Source organism: Triticum dicoccoides, chromosome 1B, assembly GCF_002162155.2.
Source record: "Triticum dicoccoides isolate Atlit2015 ecotype Zavitan chromosome 1B, WEW_v2.0, whole genome shotgun sequence".
NCBI lineage: Eukaryota > Viridiplantae > Streptophyta > Magnoliopsida > Poales > Poaceae > Triticum > Triticum dicoccoides.
In genome coordinates this window covers 156,738,217-156,763,806 of record NC_041381.1, presented here as the reverse complement: position 1 = coordinate 156,763,806, position 25,590 = coordinate 156,738,217, and the positions used below count along the sequence as shown (strand labels likewise).

Below are 25,590 nucleotides of genomic sequence, written 5' to 3'. Positions count from 1 at the left end.
ACATCCCAAATGGGTGTTCTTCAAATGCACAAACGATGAGATATGTGCTTGTTTAGATTCAGTTTTCACCAGATTCGGTTCAATTTCGGTAGCTTATTGATGCTCATCTATGTGTGTAGGATGACGGAGGCTCGTTTTGGTATTGGGAAGAAGAATACATCGATCTATTAATAGCACATAAACTAATAGATGTCCGTGCACTCATTGCTAGAATTGAGGCTAAAGATGAGACTAGATATGAGATTAGAGAAGAAATTAGAGGGGAAACAATGTCTACTTCTTTAGAACCAAAGAAGAAGAATGAAGTATGCAAGATCGAGAATTCGCAGATCAACAGTGAAGGCATCAAGAAGATATATTAATCCAACTAGTGGGAGTAGTTATGAAAGTTGGATATCTTCTAAAATGTCTAATTGTGGTTTTTCTTTGGTCTTGTCCTTCTAACAAATAATTGGTGAATTGTTATGTAATTCAATGTCGTTAAATAAAATAAAGAAGCAAAGAAATGTGTTTCAATGGCTGAAATTGAAATGCATTGTTAGTCCTCTAAATTTAAGGGATAGGCTAGGTCCGGTCAAAACTTAATGGAATATATATACACCACTAAGCCTTTTATTCATTGGGGATCGGTTAGAGTTGCGCTAAGTACTACGGTGCCGACCGATTTTCGTGCTGATGCCCATTCATGAACGCCAATTTAGATTACTGAAAGACAGTACTCTGTCCGTCCCTCCCTCTTTTGATCCCGCGTTAACTCAGTGCGCACTGCACCTTCTCACGCCGGCTAGAGGAAGTCTCGTCGCTTAATTCATAGCCGCGATTGACTTTGTCATTGCCTCTGGATTATCAAGTACTGCTAAACTAATTTACCCTCAAGGCGAAGGGTTAGGTGGCCTCTTACCGGCGCAACGAAAGATAGTGTACGTGCCAATGATGCTAATCTGCAACCTCCCTTCACATCACGGTCTTTCCTTGAAGCCTCATCTCTAGGCTCTAGCTACTAGCCAGCCTAGCTAGCTAATAGTAATAGCCATGCATTGCATATTGCATGCATGCCACAAGGTTGCGAGGTACGAAAAGGTATATAACATAGTGATCTACTGGGCTTGCGTGATGGATGATATCATGATGTTTCATGTCGATCGCTTGGTTTGATTAGCCTGGTCAGCGGTTGCAAACGGCCGTTGGATGCCGACGCCTTGGCCGTCGAGTGTATAAATAGGCCACAGCTCAGGCTTTGCAAAATCATCCTTCCACTGGGCAGCGAGTTGGTAGCCAACTAGTGATCAAGAGCACTGAGCTTGCAGAGCAACCAAGCATGGAGAAGCTCTCCATGGCGGCCACCATCTTCTGCGCCGTTGTCCTTGCGGCTCTGGCGGCGGCGGCCGGCGGCGAGGCGGCGGTCGTGGAGCACACCTTTGTCGTGAGTACAATATAGTAGTATATATGTATCTATCTATCTGGTTAATTACGACATGTTGTTGATCACTTCGTGGTAGGTTTAAGTTTGGTATATATTGCCCGTAGTTGTAGCATGATTCGTTTAACTTTGGAAGGTCGTGAGGACAGTTATCTTGCTTTGGGCTCGCTAAAATCTTAGGCTTACTACGTTGGATAGAATATATGCACTATAGCTTTGCTACACCTATCCATAACTTTGTTTTTGCGGTTCCTATCTATGACCTCTTGATTAGTTAAGAGATCTCATGAGCTGACTAATGACCAATCAACTATTTGATTAATGATGTTCAGGTGCACGAGATGAACCACTATTGACCAATCAATTATCTGATTAATGATGTTCAGGTCCACGAGATGAACCAGACGCACCTGTGCAACACGACCAAGATTTACGTGGTGAACGGGCAGCTCCCGGGCCCCACTATCGACGTCACCGACGGCGACACGGTTGTCGTCCACGTCGTGAACCGTCTCCCTCATGGGCTCACCATCCACTGGCATGGCGTCCGGCAGATCAGGAGCTGCTGGTCTGATGGCGCCAGCTTCGTTACCGAATGCCCTATCCCTCCCGGCGGTGAGCACGTGTACCGCTTCAACGTCTCCGGCCAGGTTGGCACGCTGTGGTGGCATGCCCACGTCACGTGCCTTCGCGCCACAGTCGCCGGCGCCTTCATCATCCGCCCCAAAGGCGGGAGGTACCCATCTCGACGCCCACCAAAGACGTTCCCATCATTATCGGCGAGTGGTGGGAGCTCGACCTCGTCGAGCTCGATAAGAGGATGCACGCCGGTAACTTCGCCGACAACCCGCTGTCCGCGACCATCAACGGTAAGCTCGGCGACCTCAACAACTGCTCCGGCAAGCCGGAGGAGAGCTTTGTCCTTGACGTGGTGCGCGGGGAGACATACCTACTGCGGATCGTGAACACGGCCCTCTTTTCGGAGTACTACTTCAAGGTCGCTGGGCACACGTTCACGGTGGTGGGCGCCGACGGGTAGTACCTGACGCCGTACAAGACGGACATGGTGACTGTTGCGCCAGGGGAGGCCATCGACGTGCTCATGGGCTCATGGCCGCCGACGCCCCGCCCGCGCACTACCATATGATTGCGCTCGCGAACCAGCCGCCGGAGCCTGACCCGCAGATCCCGGGGTTCGATTCCCGCGGCCTTGTCCGCTATGCCGGATCCTCCCACAACAACAATGGGTTGCCGGTGCTGACGCCGCTCATGCCCAGCCAGCATAACACCATGCCGTCCTACTACTTCCACAACACCCTCACCGGCCTCGCCCACCCAGACCGCCACCGCGTTCCCATGCACGTCGACGAGCGCCTCTACTTCACGCTCGGCCTCGGCTCCATCTGCCGCAACGGCACGAAGACGTGCCAGCGTAGGCGGAGTCGCGAGACCATTGTAGTGGCCACCATGAACAATGTCTCCTTCCGCCACCCGACCAACACGTCCCTCCTCGAGAGGTACTACGACGGCCGGACAAGTGGCCTGTACACGGAGGACCTCCCCGACCATCCGCCGCACCCGTACAACTACACCGACCGCGCCCTGATCCCGCCGGGCCCACTGGAGGAGGCGCTGGAACCGACGTTCAAGGCGACCAAGCTACGGAGATTCCGGTACAACACCTCGGTGGAGATCATCTTCCAGAGCACGGCACTGCTGCAGAGCGACTCAAACCCCATGCACCTCCATGGCTACGACTTCTTCGTCCTCGCCATGGGGATCGGCAACTACAACCCCAAAACAGACCCCGAGAAGTTCAACTATCACAACCCACAGCTGAGGAACACGGTGCAGGTGCCCAGGACCGGCTGGGCTGCTGTGCGCTTCGTCACCGACAACCCCGGAATGTGGTACCTCCACTGCCATTTCGAGTTCCACATTATCATGGGCATGGCGACGGCGTTCATCGTGGAGAACGGGCCGACGGCAGAGACCAGCCTGCCCCCGCCACCACCAGAATTCAAGAGGTGTGGCTCCAATGGCTTAACTCAGCCATAGAGCTAATTAATCTGGATAAGGACCAAGGACGTACTTATGAAAGTTGGGTCAAGAATTTTTATGATAATTAGTACAGTACAAATTAAGAACAAATAAAGATGCACGTGGATTCTTCCTTGTACCGACAGCTGATTCCTACTGTAAAAGATATATTATTTTTCGATTTTATTTCCTAATTGTTAATGTGTGAACTACGTCAAGCTCAAAGTCGGTCCAGTAGGATTCTGTTTGTTAAGTGAAAAGTAATGGTTTTATGAATCATTGTTTTTTTTTTACTATTGATGATGAGAGACCGGCTTTTCTACCATGCACGGGAGATACCGTCCATGGCATTACCATCAACTTCATTTTGACAGCTAACACATCTTCTCCGGTCTATCCCCTACCTAGTTTCTCTCTCCACAATGCACCCATGCATTTTTTTCAGTCTCAAATTTAAAACCGTTGCTGTTCCTAAACAAAATTTTTGCTTTCTGATCGGTTTACATATTTTCTTTCCCGCTAACGATATGATTTCAACAATGGTAACCATGAATGTATTTTATCATTTTTGAAATATGAATTTTGAAACTTGATTAAACTATAAAAACTATGATTGTTAGACTAATCAATTTTTTTCATTGTGTTTTGGAGCGCTTTATAATATTTTCTATCAGCGTACTACATTGGTTTTACCTTGTTATGGTATATTTCACTATTTTGCACTCCAATTCGTTCATGTTTCACTGTGTTTCAAAAACTCAAAATTGTCAAAACATATTAAATATTGAGCTTGTTTTGAAGACATCACCGAAATAAAGCCGCACGTTCAAACGGATTGTTTATCCTACATTTATTTTAAAATATATGGTTGTTTGAAGTTTAAGAATGAAAATAAAATCCATGCAATAGTGTGTAGGAGAGAAAACTAGTAGGTGGGAGAGAGGAATGAAGTGCATCGACCTAGCATGGTCCTCTGCCGAAGCATTTCTCCATAAAGTTGTCAGATGACTTTAAATATCAGAATGAATACATGATATGGGTGCACGGATCTCCAACCAAGATTGAAGGCTCAGCCATGCGCGGGATATCCCGTGCATGGTAGAATCACTTTTCTCTTGATGATGATGTAGGTGCCTTGTAGAACTTCTCCACTGTCTCAAATCCTTCAAATGTCATACTTACTTTAGGCTTCAAATTATCATAACATTCAGATGTAGAAGACGAACACTGCAACATAAGGAATAAAATCATGATAACCACATTCACACTAAGATCACTAAATTGATTGGGATCAATTGTAAGGTGCAAACTCATCAAACTTACACCTAGAGGTATGGCTACATTCTCTTTCGGTGTGCCAAACTATCCCTCGTTCATATGCATTTGTATGTAATTTGTTGCCTCCATATGACTGCATATGCACCTATAGGATCAAGCATTCAGACGTGGCAATGGCACATGTTTTAATATACCAAGGACTGGACTTTTTTTGGTTGTGCTACGTGAAACTTGTGATGTTGTAGTGTTGCTGATTGCTACTGATCCCGTGGTTGTTCATTCAAGCAACCGGCTGATCTAGCGTATAAGAGTTCCTTAGACTGCGATTAGGACATTATGCATGCACCGACAGCTGCCAGTGAACGCTGAGATCATGTTAACTGGGACGATCAACACTTCCATGGGCAGGCGCTTGCCGGTGGATGCTGTCACGCTAACCAGAGAGCAGAGGGACACGGGCATGCGAGCTAGGGTTCCAAACCACCACTGGAGAGAGGAGTATGGAGAACAGTCAATTACACGCAAGATGCAGTCGGACGACTAGAGTGGAGGTGGTCGTCGGCGCGGCGGGTGCGTTGGATCTGGGTGTGGCCAGATCTGTGGCCGGCGTTGTCGGGGTCGGCTTGTTCGGCTGCCAGTGCGCGCGGCGGTGTGTTCTAGCGCCAGATCTGGCCGCAGTCATCCGGCCCTGATCAGTAGGCTTCTCTCCTGCGGGTTCCTGACGGTGCTGGCGTGTTTGCCGGGACCCTAGCCGCGGGTGAAGCTGGTGGAGGAGATCCAGATAGGGGGAAACCCCTTGGTCGGCCCCGGTCGGCCGCGCCGACGACGATGCTCAAGGGCGCCGCTTTTCTTCTTGGAGACGTCGGTCTATGTCTGGTCCTTCATTTCCCCCCTCTTTGCCTCTCGGGTGAAAACCCTAACTCCGGTGGGCAGCGGCGGCGTCCTTGACGCCGTGACCTTCCTGAAGGCGTCGCCTTGAGGGCTGAGTGGTGGTGGGCACTGTGTGGGTCCTTGATGGTTGCTGGTGATGGGCACTGCTCCGGGGGAACCCTAGGATCTGGTGTTCCAGTTCGGACGATGGAGGCACTGCGGTGTCGTTTCTCTCTTGGGAGCATCGTTTATGGAGCAGCGCTGGAAGTCAGAGGCAGGAGGTGGAGCAGCTTCATCTTGCACGGAGCGTCGGTGGAGATGTCAAGTCATGCCTGACCGACAGGTGCTACGCTTTGTCATGCCTGGTCGGCAGGTGCTATGCATGACAGATCTTCCAAGGACTTCAAGCTGTATTGGCTGGTGGTACTTGGTGGCAATGGCGCTGAGGTGTATCAGTGGCGCCCGCGACGTGCTCAGTTGTTTGCGCGCATGAAGGAGGTGCCATTGGGCGCCGTCGTGGCATCGACGATAGCTAGACCGAGCAAGGTAGATGCACCAGTACAGTTTTAAAGATGGAGCGGTGGCAGTTGGCGGCGGCGGCCTCTGAGAGCACGCCGGACCAGTGTGTGCCCCAGACCCGGCAAGTGGCTAGGTTGGGGTCTCAAGTCTTAGATGTTAGGCTTGGTTGCGATGTCTGTTTGGTATTAGGCCCAGGTTATCTCCGCCCCTTCATCAACTGGATAGGTGTAGCGACAGTTTGTTGCTTAGATGGCGGCTTTAGTCTTACTGTTGTATGACTTTGTAAGGTCTTGTGAGAATAATTAATAAAGTGGTCGTATGCATCATACAGATGCAGAGGCCGGGGGTCATCCTCCTTTTCTGAAAAAAAGGCGTGTCAATGAAAAATTACTGCAAATTAAGCTAAAGCAAATGATTTAGATCAAGGGCATGAGAATAGAGGGATGCAGGGATACACGTAGGCACCGGATTCTCAAGATATGTTCCCTATAACAATCTGAGTAGGTGCATTTGACAGATGCGACCCTTACAAAAAGGATGTCAACCAACGATGATTCTAGACTTAAGTCGAATGCTCATAAATAGGAATTATCCCAAAATTATCCTAACCAATGTATCATCATTATAATCTTTCCTATTTATAAAATCTAGAGTTGGTGGTGAGTTTACATGCAGAGCCAACAACCTTCACAATAAACAAATACACCCATCTTCCTCTTCACATGTGGAACTAGCAAACTACCAAGAGATGTATAAACAATTGCATTTTAGGTGTGGGACCTAACACAAACAAACAAATAAACTACTACTTTAATGGGAAACCAACACTCATGTTGAAGACACAAATAACAGTTGCAAAAAATATGACTCCCAACTCAAAATCATGATTTTGGTTTTAGTTTTTCCTCCCAACAAAACTTCCAAGTTATAGATCATACCGTAGAAGAGTGAACAAATTATAATGCCATTCTCCCATGTTTCAAATTCAAAATGTTGTATCACTATAAATATTTCAAAGACCTACTACAGACACATCAAATTCTTTGACACCTACCGCATCCCTCTTACTGTATTTTTGCTCTTTTTTTATCATGAATCGTGCAAGATATATAGTAACGTCCTTTGATCATCTTCTAAGTCGGTGGCCTAACGTCCGTCCTTTTTAATAGCTCTGTAGCAACGCACAGGCACTGTGCTGGTTATTTCTTAGAACATGATATTTTCCGGTGATTCCTAACTACTTGCTTATGTGGCGATTTTTAAATTCCATATTTTTTAATACAAAAAATTCAGGAGGAGCAACATGATGCAAGAAAAAGCCCACCCACCTTTGTGAGTACACTTGCATGCAACAAGCAATAGAATGTAACATGAGGGTACTACCCTACACTCATGTGGATAAGTCCTTCTAAACGCACAAGCCACATTAGTATGAGAATTGACTTCAAGTTATTCTATTAAGCGATGGGTAGAGAGAACTACAATTGGAAGGGCATTTCCTGCATCCAACATTCCTTCATGTACACCATTAATGTTGAAGTCATTCCTTCAACCTGTGGATTCAACATCGCACAAGTATCGACCCTTCATTGGTGAAGCCCTTCCGCGGCCACCAATAGTAGTCAAGCACAACAGACTTACGATGGCTTGTGCAAAACAATATTTCTCTATTTTTACCCTTTAACTTGTGTTCTTTCTACACCTGATAACTATCTTGTGTTCATTCTACACTTGATTATTGACTAGCTTGGCAATGATGCCACTTGTATGCTTTCTATGCTTATGTGATTTGTATGCGAATGTATTTTGTGAACTAATGATGAATAAATACATTGTGTTATATGTTTGAATCAGATGCAGGCACCCTTTGGCCCACACTTACACTGGACACAGATGCATCATTTTTTGAAAAGGAGGAGTACACCCGGCCTCTGCATCAAGCGATGCACACATCCATTTTATTAAGCAAATAAGTTGCAAAGTACGCAATTCAACTTAGGTACATAAGCAAAATAGAATCATAAAGCAAAAAAGCCACAACCGGCAAAGTAGGACAAGATCACTAAACACTTATCCTATTATTAGACCGCCATTCAACTGGCATCACCGAAAATGGGCATTCATGGCAAAATTCGGTCATCACCTAAGACACGATCTTACATGACAGAAAAAGTGGTACCGTCAAGAAATTATTTTTGTGATGGCAATTCAGCGACCGTGGGGGTGATGGCCGAAAACCGTCACCAGAGCATTTTTGATGACGAAAATCGATTTTACATGGCACAAGTGGGCCATCACAAAAAACCTCCGTATTGTAGAGTTGGTAGCTCCATGTCTAGCAGATATTGCACCTCAATGCTTCTCAACTTTCGTATAGAGAGTGGTAGCCCCAGGTAATTGGAAAGGAAAACACCATTCACCTCTCCAAAACCTTGCACTAGCCCCCGAGCATCCAAATTATGGCATTGAATTGGGTATATGACACTCTTCATCTGGTTCACTTTCGGCCCTGATATTTGCCCAAAACTTGTCAAAAATCATGGGTTCACAAATAGGAAGGCATCGTCCGCATAGAAGCTTGTCCTTAGCCTAGCAGCACGTAAGGGAATGGGTAACAAGATGTTGGCCTCTATGGCCTTCTGAAGTAGCCGCTGCAGGGGATCCATCATAGGGATTGTTGAAGATCATTGGGGATAAGGGTTCCCTTGCCTGAGTCCACGCCTATGCATGAAAGGAGATCCAGGGGTTCCAGTGGTCATCACCCTTGATGAAGCATAATGCACACAATGTCTCTCCACCGTTGTCGAAACCCAAATGTTGTGCGCATGCGGTGCCCAATGAGAGTCTGCTGGGCCGGTTTGTGCCCTCGACACGTCGTTGGCGGTTTGGTTGAGGCCTCCAATTTTAGATGTTGGGTTTGGTGCGAGGTCTGGGCAAGCAGCCCTGATCATGTGCACCTCCTTCATCAAATTGATAGGAGTAGCGGCGGATGTTGCCAGGAAGGTGGCTTCAGACTTACTGATGTATTACTTTGTAATGTCTCAGTGAATAATTAATAAAATGGTTGTATGCATCGCTCGATACGAAGGCTGGGGGCGATCCTCCTTTTCGAAAAATAATAATTGGCGCCAATTGAGAGGTCTCAGAACATAGTGACAAGGTGTAAATTATTTTTGAACAGTTTCAACTCGCTATTGGTGGCCACGACCGCTAGCAGCTTGAGGATGAATTAGGAATCTCTGAAATTCCATTGGCTAATTTGCAGCACCTTGACGAGTAGTTTAGCAAAGAGGAAAGTGAAGGAAATATGCCCTAGAGGCAATAATGAAGTTATTATTTATTTCCTTATTTCATGATAAAATTTTATTATTCATGCTAGAATTGTATTAACCGGAAACTTAGTACATGTGTAAATACATAGACAAACAAAGTGTCACTAGTATGCCTCTACTTGACTAGCTCATTGAATCAAAGATGGTTAAGTTTCCTAGCCATAGACATGAGTTGTCATTTGATTAACGGGGTCACATCATTAGAGAATGATGTGATTGACTTGACCCATTCCGTTAGCTTAGCACTTGATCGTTTAGTATGTTGCTATTGCTTTCTTCATGACTTATACATGTTCCTATGACTATGAGATTATGCAACTCCCGAATACCGGAGGAACACTTTGTGTGCTACCAAACGTCACAAACGTAACTGGGTGATTATAAAGGTGCTCTACAGGTGTCTTCGATGGTACTTGTTGAGTTGGCGTATTTCGAGATTAGGATTTGTCACTCCGATTGTCGGAGAGGTATCTCTAGGCCCTCTCGGTAATGCACATCACTATAAGCCTTGCAAGCAATGTGACTAATGAGTTAGTTGCGGGATTATGTATTATGGAACGAGTAAAGAGACTTGCCGGTAATGAGATTGAGCTAGGTATCGAGATACTGACGATCGAATCTCGGGCAAGTAACATACCGATGAGGAAGGGAACAACGTATGTTGTTATGCGGTTTGACCGATAAAGATCTTCATAGAATATGTGGGAGCCAATATGAGCATCCAGGTTCCGCTATTGGTTATTGACCGGAGACGTGTCTCGGTCATGTCTACATAGTTCTCAAACCCGTAGGGTCCGCACGCTTAACGTTCGGTGACGATTTATGTTATGAGTTTTGTGTTTTGATGTACCGAAGGTAGTTCAGAGTCCTGAATGAGATCGAGGACATGACGAGGAGTCTCGAAATGGTCGAGACGTAAAGATCGATATATTGGACGACGATATTCAGACATCGTAAAGGTTCCGAGTGATTCGGGTATTTTTCGGAGTACCGGAGAGTTACGGGAATTCGTATTGGGCCTTAATGGGCCATACGGGAAAGGAGAGAAAGGCCTCAAAGGGTGGCCGCACCCCTCCCCGTGGACTGGTCGGGATTGTACTAGGGAGGGGGGGGGGGCGTCCCCTTCCTTTCTTCTCCTTCTCCCTTCCCTTTTTCCGATTCCATGTGGGAGTTGGAATCCTACTAGGACTAGGGAGTCCTGGTAGGACTCCACACTTGGGCGCGCTCTATGAGGTCCGGCCTCCTCCTCCCTCCATCCTTTATATACGTGGCCAAGGGGCACCCCATAGACACACAAGTTGATCTGTTGATCTCTCCCAGCCATGTGCGATGCCCCCCTCCACCATATTCCACCTCGGTAATATCATAGCGGTGCTTAGGCGAAGCCCTGCGTCGGTAGCATCATCGACACCGTCATCACGCCGTCGTGCTGACGGAACTCTCCCGCAAAGCTCTGCTGGATCGGAGTTCGTGGGACATCATCGAGCTGAATATGTGCTGAACTCAGAGGTGCCGTACGTTCGGTACTTGGATCGGTCGGATCGTGAAGACGTACGACTACATCAACCGCATTGTGCTAACGCTTACGCTTTCGGTCTACGAGGGTACATGGACTCACTCTCCCCGCTCGTTGCTATGCATCACCACGATCTTGCATGTGCGTAGGAAAATTTTGAAATTACTACGTTCCCCAACTGTGGTATTAGAACCTGGTTTATGCGTAGATGTTATATGCACAAGTAGAACACAAGTGAGTTGTGGGCGATACAAGTCATACTGCTTACCAGCATGTCATACTTTGGTTCGGCGGTATTGTTGGATTAAGCGGCCCGGACCAACATTCCGCGTACACTTACGCGAGACTAGTTCTACCGACGTGCTTTGCACACAGGTGGCTGGCGGGTGTCTGTGTCTCCAACTTTAGTTGAACCGAGTGTGGCTGCGTCCGGTCCTTGTGATGGTTAAAACAACACTGACTTGACGAAATATCGTTGTGGTTTTCATGCGTAGGTAAGAACAGTTCTTGCTCAGCCCGTAGCAGCCATGTAAAACTTGCAACAACAAAGTAGAGGACGTCTAACTTGTTTTTGCAGGGCATGTTCTGATGTGATATGGTCAAGACGTGATGAGATATAAGTTGTTGTATGAGATGATCATGTTTTGTTGAAGTTATCGGCAACTGGCAGAAGCCTTATGGTTGTCTCTTTATTTCATAAGATGCAAGCGCCAAATAATTGCTTTACTTTATCACTATGCGATAGCAATAGTTGCAAGAGCAATAGTTGGCGAGACAACCATGTGATGACACATTGATATAGATCAAGATGATGGACATCATGGTGTCATGCCGGTAATGATGGAGATCATGACGATGCTTCGGAGATGGAGATCACAAGCACAAGATGATGATGGCCATATCATATCACTTATATTGATTGCATGTGATGTTTATCTTTTATGCATCTTATTTTGCTTTGATTGATGATACGTCCATTTTGCATCATGCTTTTATATCAATATTTATTGCATTATGGGATGTTATTACACATTATATCTCAATACTTATGGCTATTCTCTCTTATTTTACAAGGTTTACCATGAAGAGGGGGAATGCCGGCAGTTGGAATTCTGGCTGGAAAAGGAGCAAACGTTGGAAACCTATTCTGCACAGCTCCAAAAGTCCTGAAACTCCACGAAACAACCTTTTGGAATTAATAAGAATTTCTGAGCAAAAGAAATACGCCAGGGGGCCCACACCCTGTCTAGGAGACAGGGGGCGCGCCCCCCTATAGGGCGCGCCCTCCTATCTCCTGGCCCCCCTGGTGGGCCTCCGGCGTCCATCTTCTTCTATATCATCACTTTTACCCTGGAAAAAATCGTGGGCAAGCTTAAAGGACGAAACTCCGCCGCCACGAGGCGGAACCTTGGCAGAATCAATCTAGGGCTCTGGCAGAGGTGTTCTGCCGGGGACACTTCCCTCCGGGAGGGGGAAATCATCACCAACGTCATCACCAACGATCCTCTCATCGGGAGGGGTTCAATCTCCATCAACATCTTCACCAACACCATCTCCTCTCAAAACCCTAGTTCATCTCTTGTATCCAATCTTGTATCAAAACCACAAATTGGTACATGTGGGTTGTTAGTAGTGTTGATTACTCCTTGTAGTTGATGCTAATTTGTTTACTTGGTGGAAGATCATATGTTCAGATCCTTTATGCATATTATTACTCCTCTGATTATGAACATGAATATGCTTTGTGAGTAGTTACGTTTGTTCCTGAGGACATGGGTGAAGTCTTGCTATTAGTAGTCATGTTAATTTGGTATTCATTCGATATTTTGATGAGATGTATGTTGTCTTTTCCTCTAGTGGTGTTATGTGAACGTCGACTACATGACACTTCACCATTATATGGGCCTAGAGGAAGGCATGGGGAAGTAATAAGTAGATGATGGGTTGCTAGAGTGACAGAAGCTTAAACCCTAGTTTATGCGTTGCTTCGTTAGGGGCTGATATGGATCCATATGTTTAATGTTGTGGTTAGGTTTACCTTAATACTTCTTTTGCAGTTGTGGATGCTTGCAATAGGGGTTAATCATAAGTGGGATGCTTGTCCAAGTTAGGGCAGTACCCAAGTACCGGTCCACCCACATATCAAATTATCAAAGTACCGAACGCGAATCATATGAACATGATGAAAACTAGCTTGACGATAATTCCCAATGTGTCCTCGGGAGCTCCTTCCTCATTGAGGGAGTCCTGGACTAGGGGGTGTCCGGACAGCCGGACTATCATTATCCGCCGGACTCCAAGACTACGAAGATACAAGATTGAAGACTCCGGCTGGTGTCCGGATGGGACTTTCCTTGGCGTGGAAGGCAAGCTTGGCAATACGGATATGTAGATCTCCTACCATTGTAAACGACTCTGTGTAACCCTAGCCCTCTCCGGTGTCTATATAAACCGGAGGGCTCTAGTCCGTAGGACAACATACATTACAACAATCATACCATAGGCTAGCTTCTAGGGTTTAGCCTCCTTGATCTCGTGGTAGATCCACTCTTGTACTACCCATATCATCAATATTAATCAAGCAGGACGTAGGGTTTTACCTCCATCGAGAGGGCCCGAACCTGGGTAAAAACATCGTGTCCCTCGTCTCCTGTTACCATCCGCCTAGACGCACAGTTCGGGACCCCCTACCCGAGATCCGCCGGTTTTGACACCGACATTGTTGCTTTCATTGAGAGTTCCTCTATGTCGTCACCGATAGAGCGGATGCCTCCACCTGTCTTCAAAGACGGTGTTTTCGCCGGAGGGGCCTTGGCCGCCGGCCAAACTATCCGGCTTGGTGGTTTTCTTATGACCACTTGTCCGGCTGCCGCTTCGACAACGACTTCGCAAGTCATCAGAAGCAATCTTCGCGTCAGCCCTAAAGATGCCGAACAGTTGGATCCAATAGAGCTCTTGTCTGTTAACGATCTCTTGGATCGCATCGCCGCCCTGGGAGTCACTACGGACTACAACCAGATCAGGCTTAAAACCGATCTGAGAGAGATTAACTCTCCCCAGGCCACCCACCACATCACAGTGGTAGAGGAGCAATGCGGCAACTCTCCGCCTATGTTAAAAGCAATCCATGTCCGGATTCCCGGACCCTCCATGCCGGATTCCCGCGGAGGGATGGACTTCGATCGAGCATTGAACTTAAAATCATGTATCGCCCCGGACTCTCAGGATTGCGTCCAGCAAACCAAGCTTCCGAATTCGGAAACCCCTCGGCCTTCGAGCCCCAAGATGGGCAGGAATCCAGATTTTAGTCCACCCACCCGCCCAGAAATATGTGATCTATCTCTAATACGGCAAGAGCCTTCAGAAACAGTACATCATTACTGGGCCAGATTCCTCCTGGTTATGGACAGGATAAAGGACTGCCGAGAGGAAAACACAATCTCAATCTTCTGCAATAACTGCACGGACAAGGGAATCCTAAACGCCATTGATCGTTGCAGAATTACGCGCTTCACCGATCTGGCGTCCATAGTACGAAAGTACTGTGCGATGGAGAGTTTCCGGAAAACTGAAAATCAATTTTGGGATAATCCGGCCCCAAACCCAGTCCGCAGCAAAAGGGCGCCTTACACTCAGGCCCCAGATGCAAAAACGAAAAAACAGAAACCCAATAAGGGAAATGGAACCGTACTGGAGGGATGGCTCAATGGACCCTGTAAACTTCATAGTACAGAGGGAGCCGTCCCAACACATAGCCTTCGAGCATGTCGGATATTACGGCAGGTGGCCAAAAGTGGTGAGGAACTTCTAGCTCCGGGAAACCACTCCAACAATACCAGCACGGTATCAACAGTCTTTGAGACCTTCGCATCAAACAACATGCGAAAGCGAACAATCCGCGGACTCGCCGAAGTCTACCAAGTAGCAACAGCACATCCATGGAGCGACACAGCTATTACTTTCAACGCCAGCGACGAGCCTAAATTCCAAACAACCAGAGCACCAGCTGCACTGGTACTTAGTCCCATAGTGGACGGCTTTCGACTGACAAAAGTCCTCATGGATGGCGGCAGCGGACTAAACCTCATTTACGAGGAAACTCTGCGAAAAATGGAAATCGATTGGAGCCGTATTGAGCGAAGCAGCACAACCTTTAGAGGAATAATCCCTAGCCGGGAAGCGCGCTGCACCGGAAAAATCACACTCGATGTGGTGTTCGGCTCTCCGGACAATTACAGATCCGAAGAAATCACATTCCAGGTGGCCCCGTTCAGCAGCGGGTATCATGCCATATTAGGACGAGAGGCATTTACAATTTTTCAAGCAGTACCTCATTACGGGTACATGAAGCTCAAAATGCCTGGGCCCAGCGGAATAATCACTCTCGCTAGTGATCCGGACATTGCACTCCGCGCCGAAAACAAGACAGCCGCACTAGCCCTCGAGGCACTATCCGAAGCCTTAGCGGCAGAAGAACTCACCGCACTGCGCTCTACGGTGAACAGGGACGACGTGATACTCGATAAAAGATCCAAGTCAACCTCCTTCAAACCAGCAGATGAAATAATAAAATTCCAGGTCCATCCAACGGACCCAACAAAGACGGCCTCCATTGGGGCACAATTGAACCCCGAAGTAGACGCCGCACTGCGCGAATTCCTTCGGGAAAATTGGGATATCTTTGCCTGGCATCCTTCGGACATGCCCGGAATCCCACGCAGGTTGGCAGAACACAGCCTAAACATCCTAAAAGGATTTAAGCCAGTCAAACAGGCTCTTCGACGATTTTCCGAACCCAAAAGACAGGCAATGGGAGAAGAGCTAGCCAAACTACTGGAAGCCGGATTCATTAGAGATATCAAACATCCGGACTGGCTAGCAAATCTGGTGATGGTACCAAAGAAGGATAAATCCTGGCGCCTTTGTGTCGATTTTAAAGACCTCAACAAGGCTTGCCCAAAGGATCCCTTCCCTCTCCCCCGCATCGATCAAATAATCGATGCTACAGCAAGGCACGATTCGTTGTGCTTCCTGGACGCATACTCTGGCTATCATCAAATCAAGATGGCGGAAGCAGACCAAGCCGCAACGGCATTCATCACTCCATATGGACCATTCTGCTTCAACACGATGCCCTTCGGACTGAAAAATGCCGGCGCAACATATCAGCGCATGATTCAAACATGTCTGGCCACCCAGATCGGCAAAATAGTCGAGGCATACGTAGACGATGTAGTCGTCAAAACAAAACACGTCGAAACTCTAGTAGATGATTTGAGGTTCACATTCGACAACCTCAGAGCATACGACATCAAGCTGAATCCGGAAAAATGCGTTTTCGGCATACCAGCCGGAAAGCTGCTGGGTTTCATTGTATCCGGTAGAGGAATTGAAGCAAATCCGGCTAAAATCTGAGCTCTGTCACAGTTGGATATTCCAAAAGACCTCAAGCAAATACAAAAATTAACAGGATGCGGTGGCAGCCTTAAGCCGCTTTATCTCCCGTCTAGGAGAAAAGGCGTTGCCCCTCTATCGCCTCCTTAGGCGCACCGAACACTTTGAGTGGACGGATGCCGCCACTGCCGGACTCGAAGAAATAAAGGCCATATTGGCAACAAATCCGGTCCTGGCTGCGCCCACTCTGGGCGAACCAATGCTGTTATACATCGCAGCAACGCATCAAGTTGTAAGCGCGGTCCTCGTCGTCGAACGAGTGGCAGAAGGGCATAAATTCCCTCTTCAAAAACCAGTGTATTATGTCCACTGTGTTAACCCCCTGCAAATCCCATTACCCGCACTATCAGAAGATAGCATACGCGGTGTTCATGGCGTCCCGAAAGCTCCGGCACTACTTTCAAGAGTGTTCGATAACAGTGGCCTCTGAAGTACCACTAAATGACATTATAAATAACCGCGACGCAACGGGCAGGATTGCAAAATGGGCCATTGAGCTCTTACCATTCGACATAACTTACAAACCCCGACGAGCTATAAAGTCACAAGTTTTAGCTGACTTCGTCGCCGAATGGACCGAAGCCGAACTCCCTAAGGAGTACGGCGCATACTCCAACTGGACTATGCATTTCGACGGTTCCAAAATGTTGGCTGGACTGGGGGCTGGCGTCGTACTGACATCCCCAACCGGAGATACAGTCCAGTATGTACTTCAAATAATGTACACGGACTCCAACAACGCAGCCGAATACGAGGCCCTGTTACATGGTCTCCGGATGGCAGTCTCCATGGGCATTCAACGCCTAGAGGTGCGCGGGGATTCAAACCTTGCAATATCACAAATAAATGGAGACTTTGACACCAAGGATCCGAAAATGGCAGCATATCGCAACGCTGTCCTAAAAATGTCAGCTCGGTTTGAAGGACATGAATTCCATCACATAGCCCGAGATAATAACCAAGCGGCCGACGTACTGGCACGCATCGGTGCGAAACGTGATGCTGTCCCTCCAAATATCTTCCTGGAACGGCTCTTCAAGCCATCCGTACTATGGGAAGAGGAGCCCGGTAGTAACAAACCGGAGAAAACCGCACCAACCGGTGATTCGGCAGATGACATAACACCTTCAGCCCACGTCATAATGGCAGTAATCGCCGCGTGGACAGAGCCTTTCCTTGCCTACTTACTTAGGCAGGAACTCCCCGAAGACCAAAACGAGGCCCGCTGCATAGTCCGGCGATCGAAAGCCTACAAGGTCCATGAGGGAGAACTTTATAAGAAAAGTACAACCGGAGTCCTTCAGAGGTGTATCTCCGAAGAGGAAGGGCGAAACCTCCTGGCTGAAATTCATGCCGGACTAGGCGGACACCACGCAGCAGCCCGGGCCGTTGTAGGAAAGGCATTCCATACAGGATTTTATTGGCCGACGGCTCGGGCAGATGCGCAGGACTTGGTCCAGCGATGCGTTGGTTGTCAGCTCTTTGCTAATCAGAGCCATATGCCACCCACCGCCCTCAAAACCATACCCATTACCTGGCCGTTCGCGGTCTGGGGGCTTGACATGGTTGGACCCCTTAAAGGGGGAACCCACAAGCAAAGGTACCTATTGGTCATGGTGGATAAATTCACCAAATGGATAGAGGCCAAACCGGTCAAAATGGTAGAGTTCGGACCAGTGATAGACTTTATATCCGGGGTGGTACACCGTTACGGAGTCCCCCACAACATCATCACCGACAACGGCACGAACTTCACAACCGACGAGGTTAAGTCATGGTGCAAAAATATGGGCATCAAACTCGACTACGCTTCAGTCTATCACCCTCAAACCAACGGTCAAGTGGAAAGAGCAAATGGTCTAATAATGAGCGGCATTAAACCCAGACTAGTAAGGTCACTTACTAAATCCGACACACAATGGGTCGAGGAGCTCGACTCCGTACTCTGGGGGCTGCGGACAATGCCTAACCGTACTACCGGATTCACACCATTTTTTATGGTATACGGCGCAGAAGCAGTCTTGCCCTGTGACATTATTCATGACTCACCTCGAGTGCGCATGTACGAGGAAAGAGAAGCCGAGCTTGATCGGCAGGACAGCTTGGACACATTGGAGGAAGAACGTGACGTCGCGAAGGCTCGTTCCGCATTTTATCAGCAGCAGGCCCGAAGATATCAAAGCAGAGAAGTACGGGCCAAGACTTACAACGTTGGCGAACTAGTTCTACGCCTGCCGGACAAGAAAAAGGACAAGCTCAAGCCCAAATGGGAGGGCCCCTTCATAATCGATCAAGTCCTGACCGGCGGAGCATACCGTCTACGAAATGCGTCGGATAACCGACTCGAGCCGAACCCATGGAACACAGCACGCCTCCGACGATTCTATGCCTAGTGCCGGACTAAGAGTTCGTCCCCCTCCCCCGTCCAAACTTTTACATTTCGGTTGTCTTTTGTTTCTCTTTTTATCCTTTTTTATTTAAAAGCCCTTACGGGCCTATTTTCGCATTTTTGCATACGCATGATGTGCCATCCGCACTCATTATTCCTGGGGGCTTCTTTTACAGAAGCTCAATTATACGGGTCTCATACCCAGCACATGTGTCAAGTTTCCACATGTACCTTTTACTCGCCATTATATGCATTGATATGACTTAAGTTTTGGCCAAGCTGGGTTGCCTGGCTCCTGTGCTTACCCCTACATTCCCGATTGTTCGGCTAGGAGGTAAAGGGAGCACCTCTGCGATTGCTATTGCCGGGTCAGCCGGATGTGTACCTCAGACTGGGTGAAGCCGAAAGCTAGCGTTCTTAAGGGAATATTCGGTCGGTGACTTAAAAGATGACTTTTTACCTATTTTATCTATCTGCCCCCAGATGTTTTACTGCTTTCTTTGCAGTCCGGACATGCACTTTAGGGCATGCCTCCCAGCGAAAGGAACCCTTAACGGAACTATTCTCCCTGGAAGATGTTTCTTACTAACCATGTAATATAACATAACTAGTTGGGCACTTGTCTGATAAAGCACTAATGACCCCTACGCCTGGTCTCCATGCATACCACGGTTGTCTCCTAACCAAAAAGGTATTCGGACACACTCCGGACTCTAGGGTCCAGAGGTTGAAGCGAAAAGGTCGGCAAAGACAAACGATCTACAATCCGGCTAGAAGGCATTTCACATGTCACTTTAAAGGAAAACATACATTGTCAAATTCATTGATTGTATTCCTCCTCAATCCCGTCTAACAGGCTGTCTAACTTACAGTCCCGTTGGGAAAGCTTAGCAGCTAGCTCTACTTGGCTATACACCAAACTCACAGGGATCTCCTTCCCATCGGGCCCCACCGGTCCAACTTCGGCCATGTGGTTGGGATCCGCCTTTTTATACCGTGTCTTCACCATGGCCCAAGCCTCCTTGGCACCTTGACGGCAAGCCGAAATCTTCCACAAACGGAAGCGCTGCCGCACTCCCTGAAGCTTCTCCGCAAGCTCCCCAAGGCCCTCGGGTAGGGAGAGGGCTGGCCATAAAGCCCGGACGACGCCACTCATTGCCTGCCGAACTCGTTCGAGCAGTTGCAACAGTTCGGGAAGTTGATCACCCGTTGATACGGGCATCTCCTCTGCAGGACGACCTGTGAGTATACCTACAAGACATATCATGTCAAAATACTTCCTCGCCGAACTCTTCTTTTCAAAAGAGTCCGCTCAAGCACTTACTATAAATGCCACGACGAAGCCGATGATTCTCCTTAACGGAGCCGGACAGCTCGGCCCGAGCGCCTTTCAGCTCCTGTCCGAGCTTGGCGTTGGCATCCTGGAGCTTGTTCCTTTCCTGCTGAACCCTATTCAGCACACTCTCGCCGGCCTTTAGCTAGCGCAGCAATGCTTGCCTGTCCGGATCTTGTCCGGCGGTACCTGCAATGTCATTATTAGACTTGCGCGCACGCCGCACAGCGCTTATATTTATTAATAAAAATGTGTTACCAGGAGGGGTCTTTGCATCTCCTCCTGCGGCAGCAAGTGCGGCCTCCAGTTGGGCCTTGCAGTCTTGCAGCTCCCGAGACAGCTGGGAGTTCTTCTTGGTAAGAGCCTGCATTTCCAAATGATCCTTAAATCAGTTAGCATAACTACTTTAAGTCTCGGGGGCTACTGGTATATACAACCATTAAAATTCCCTTACCCGTATGTCTTTCACATACTGCTCCGTGGCTCTGGTAAAACCATCTTGAGCGGCACGGAGATGCGCGTCCCCTGCGTTAAAGGCATCCAATGCCTCCGGGGAAAAGCACGCTTCACGAAATACTATCCGGCGGCGCCTATGGTTCATGGCGCTCTCCACCTCAGACTTGGTGGCGGACAGTCTGTCGGTGTCCTCCGTTGGAGGAGGATCCGGCCCGCGTCTTGCGCTTGCCTCCCCCTCTAGGCCGGGCGCTGGGGCCTGGCCGGTATAGGTTGGATCGGCAACTTCTACGCCCGCAGTCTGGCGAGCGCTTTTTCTCCTACAAAGATTATGAGCACTCAGGCGTTTTCTTGGAACGTTGCTCTGAAAATTCAAATACGAGCTATACCTTTGCGGTGACGTTTCCGTTCGCCCCGCGCTCCTTTTCCGCCTGCTGGTCCGGACTGGCCTCTGTTGGTCAGCCACCGCGGGCTCGGCTTCCTGCCATAAAGGCGCTTCCTGCAAAATACCATCGTTCGCAAAGGTTAGAAATGGGCAGGGAAGAGATAATGGTGTCCAGACTTCGGTCGCGGTCACCTGGGAAGCCGAACTTAGTCCGGGGTAGTCCGCCATAATGGCGACCAAAGCATTGTCTATGCTGAGCTGGTGAAACACCCCGTCGATCAGCTCCACCTCGATGTCCGGGTCCTCTTCGGAGGCCGGGTCCAGGGATCTTTCTGGATCCTCAGGTTGCGGAGCAGGACTCACCATGTCCTCCACAGTCCGGCGTAGATCCTGCGCCGAAGACATAATGTAAGAAGCTTAAACTTCGAAAGCACGGGTTGAGCCCTTCAAGGTGTTCACTTACCCATCCCCTAGGGTTGGTCATGGAAAACCCATTCAAAGGGTTCGTCTGAAGGAAGTCCTCCTTCTCCCCCTTGTACAGGCCGGACAGGATCTCCACGAGATCCTCGGTCGAATCCGGCCCTTTGCGGCCATGCCGGGTGGCATCGTCCTCCCCGTTGAAATCCCACATGGGGTGGCCTCTGTATTGCAATGGCTGTACCCCCCGCTTGATGCATGTCGCCATAACTCCGATCATGGTCAAGCCCGAATGGGCCAATAATCCTATTCGGCCCATCAAGTAATGGACGCTCTTGTCTTCCTCCAATCGGGGGCTCCGCGGGCGCCAGGTGAGGCGTTTCTTCAAGGGAGCGGCACTAAACTCCGGGAGGCCGATCCGGACTGGGTCTGGTAGCGGAGCGTCTCCTATATAAAACCACTCTGAGGGCCAGTCTTCGACGCCTTCTTGGGAGTACCGGATAGGTATCCGGTCCCGACGATGCGCCATATTTCGGCGGCGCCTACTTGATATATAGACCCCTCGTGAGAACGGGGTACGAGGCAGAACAGCCTCTTCCACAATGCGAAATGGGGCTCGATGCCCAGGAATAGCTCACAAAGAGCTACGTAGCCCGCGATATGCAGGACAGAGGCGGGCGTAAGGTGGTGGAGCTGGAGTCCGTAGAACTCCAAGAGCCCGCGGAGGAATGGATGTATCGGGAATCCGAGTCCCCTTATCAGGTAGGGGACGAAGCATACACGCTCCCCCTTATTGGGGCTTGGAGTGTCCTCCGCCTGCCTCCCACCTTGATAAGTAACCAGTCCGGCCCGGACTGGGACCATGAAGGCCGGAGGGAGAAATCCCCCCGTTTGGAGCTTCACTAGCTCGTTGTGCGAAACAGAGCACCTCCTCCAATTCCCCGGCGGTGGGCTGAGAGCGCGTGAAGAAGAGCCGCGTCGACAATCCATGGTGGAATGGATTTTTAGGTCAAAGGCGCTTCGATGGAGTATTCGCGGGAGGAAGACGGTGCAGTTTGGATCTGGATTCTTGCATCTTTTATGGGCGAACGACTCACAAAACTAGGGGGTGGAATGTAAAAGACACCCTAGCTTTTCGCATTCGTGCGACGCGTGGAAGAGGGCCATTATTTGGCGTAGAAGCCGAGGAACACAGTATTCAAGATGAAGCCGGACACTATTCGGTAGGTACATGGAATTTGAAGGGAGAACCCGCCTTGCAACACCGAAGACTATAAACGCGCTGGACTTATCGTCATTGAAGCCTGGTTCGGGGGCTACTGAGGGAGTCCTGGACTAGGGGGTGTCCGGACAGCCGGACTATCATTATCCGCCGGACTCCAAGACTACGAAGATACAAGATTGAAGACTCCGGCTCGTGTCCGGATGGGACTTTCCTTGGCGTGGAAGGCAAGCTTGGCAATACGGATATGTAGATCTCCTACCATTGTAACCGACTCTGTGTAACCCTAGCCCTCTCCGGTGTCTATATAAACCGGAGGGCTCTACTCCATAGGACAACATACATTACAACAATCATACCATAGGCTAACTTCTAGGGTTTAGCCTCCTTGATCTCGTGGTAGATCCACTCTTGTACTACCCATATCATCAATATTAATCAAGCAGGACGTAGGGTTTTACCTCCATCGAGAGGGCCCGAACCTGGGTAAAAACATCGTGTCCCTCGTCTCCTGTTACCATCCGCCTAGACGCACAATTCGGGACCCCCTACCCGAGATCCGCCGGTTTTGACACCAACACTCATTATTAGAAATTGTCCAGGCTTATCCTTTGCTACATAAAGGATTGGGCCACCTTTCTGCACTTTGTTTACTTTATTTACTTGTTACTCGTTACTATTTATTTTATCACAAAACTATCTATTACCTACAATTTCAGTGCTTGCAGAGAAAACCTTACTGAAAACCGCTTATCATTTCCTTCTGCTCCTTGTTGGGTTCGACACTCTTACTTATCGGAAGGACTACGATAGATCCCCTACACTTGTGGGTCATCAAGACTCTTTTCTGGCGCCGTTGCCGGGGAGTGTAGCGCTTTTGGTGAGTGGAACTTGGTAAGGAAACATTTATATAGTGTGCTGAAATTTTCTGTTACTTGTCACTATGGAAACTAATCCTTTGAGGGGCTTGTTTGGGGTATCCTCACCCCAACCATAAGAGCAAAGAGTCGCTCCTCAACCTACTGAACTTTATGAAAATATTTACTTTGAGATTCCTTCGGGTATTATAGAAAAACTGCTAGCTAATCCATTTGCAGGAGATGGAACATTGCATCCAGATTTACACCTTATCTTTGTGGACGAAGTTTTTGGATTATTTAAGCTTGCAGGTATTCCCGATGATGTTGTCAAAAGGAAGGTCTTCCCTTTATCTTTGAAGGGAGATGCATTGACATGGTATAGGCTATGTGATGATACGGGATCTTAGAATTATAAGCGATTGAAGTTGGAATTTCACCAGAAGTTCTATCCTATGCATCTTGTTCATCGTGATCGTAATTACATATATAATTTCTGGCCTCGCGAAGGAGAAAGCATCACTCAAGCTTGGGGGAGGCTTAAGTCAATGTTATATTCATGCCCCAATCATGAGCTCTCTCGGGAAATGATTATTCAAAATTTTTATGCTCGGCTTTCTCTTGATAATCGCAACCTGCTCGATACTTCCTGTGCTGGCTCTTATATGCTGAAGACTATTGATTTCAAATGGCACTTATTGGAAAGAATTAAACGCAACTCTGAAGATTGGGGTTCCGACGATGGTAAGGAGTCAGGTATGACACCTAAGTTCGATTGTGTTAAATCTTTTATGGATACCGATGATTTCCGTGGATTTAGCTCTAAGTATGGACTTGACTCTGAGATAGTAGCTACTTTCTATGAATCTTTTGCTACTCACGTTGATCTCCCTAAAGAGAAGTGGTTTAAATATAATCCTCCTGTTGAAGTGAAAGTAGTTGCACCTATTACAGTCGAAGAAAAGACTATTACCTATAGTGATCCTTGATACGTCTCCAACGTATCTACTTTTCCAAACACTTTTGCCCTTCTTTTGGACTCTAACTTGCATGACTTGAATGAAACTAACCCGGACTGACACTGTTTTCAATAGAACTGCTATGATGTTGTTTTATGTGTAGAAAAGAAAAGTTCTCGGAATGTCCTGGAAATTCACGGAGGCACTTTTTGGAATTAATAAGAATTTTTGGCAAAAGAATTAATGCCAGGGGGCCCACGGCCTGTCCACGAGACAGGGGGCGCCCCCTAGGGCGCGACCCCCTATCTCGTGGGCCCCCTGGACCTCCTCCGACCTCAACTCCAACTCCATATATTCTGTCTCGGGGAGAAAAAAATCGAGAGAGAAAGTTTCATCGCGTTTCACGACACGGAGCCGCCGCCAAGCCCTAATCTCTCTCGGGAGGGTTGATCTGGAGTCCGTTCGGGACTCCGGAGAGGGGGATTCGTCGCTGTCATCATCATCAACCATCCTCCATCACCAATTTCATGAAGCTCACCGCCGTGCGTGAGTAATTCCATCTTAGGCTTGCTGTATGGTGATGGGTTCGATGAGATTTACCATGTAATCAAGTTAGTTTTGTTAGGGTTTGATCCCTAGTACCCACTATGTTCTGAGATTGATGTTGCTATGACTTTGCTATTCTTAATGCTTGTCACTAGGGCCCGAGTGCCATGATTTCAGATCTGAACCTATTATGTTTTCATGAATATATGTGTGTTCTTGATCCTATCTTGCAAGTCTATAGTCACCTATTATGTGTTATGATCCGACAACCCCGAAGTGACAATAATCGGGATACTTCTCGGTGATGACCGTAGTTTAAGGAGTTCATGTATTCACTATGTGCTAATGCTTTGTTCCGGTTCTCTATTAAAAGGAGATCTTAATATCCCTTAGTTTCCGTAAGGACCCCTCTGCAACGGGAGGGTAGGCCAAAACACGTCATGCAAGTTCTTTTCCATAAGCACGTGTGACCATTTACGGAATACGTGCCTACATTACATTGATGAATTGGAGCTAGTTCTATATCACCCTATGTTATAACTATTGCATGAGGAATCGCATCCTGCATAATTATCCATCATTGATCCATTGCCTACGAGA

The 25,590-nt window shown here is 48.1% G+C and overlaps 1 pseudogene; it reads left to right on the top strand.

Moving 5' to 3' along the window:
* Positions 1-1,318: 1,318 nt before the first annotated feature.
* LOC119303094 lies at positions 1,319-3,495 on the top strand (annotated as a pseudogene).
* The last annotated feature ends 22,095 nt before the right edge of the window (positions 3,496-25,590 follow it).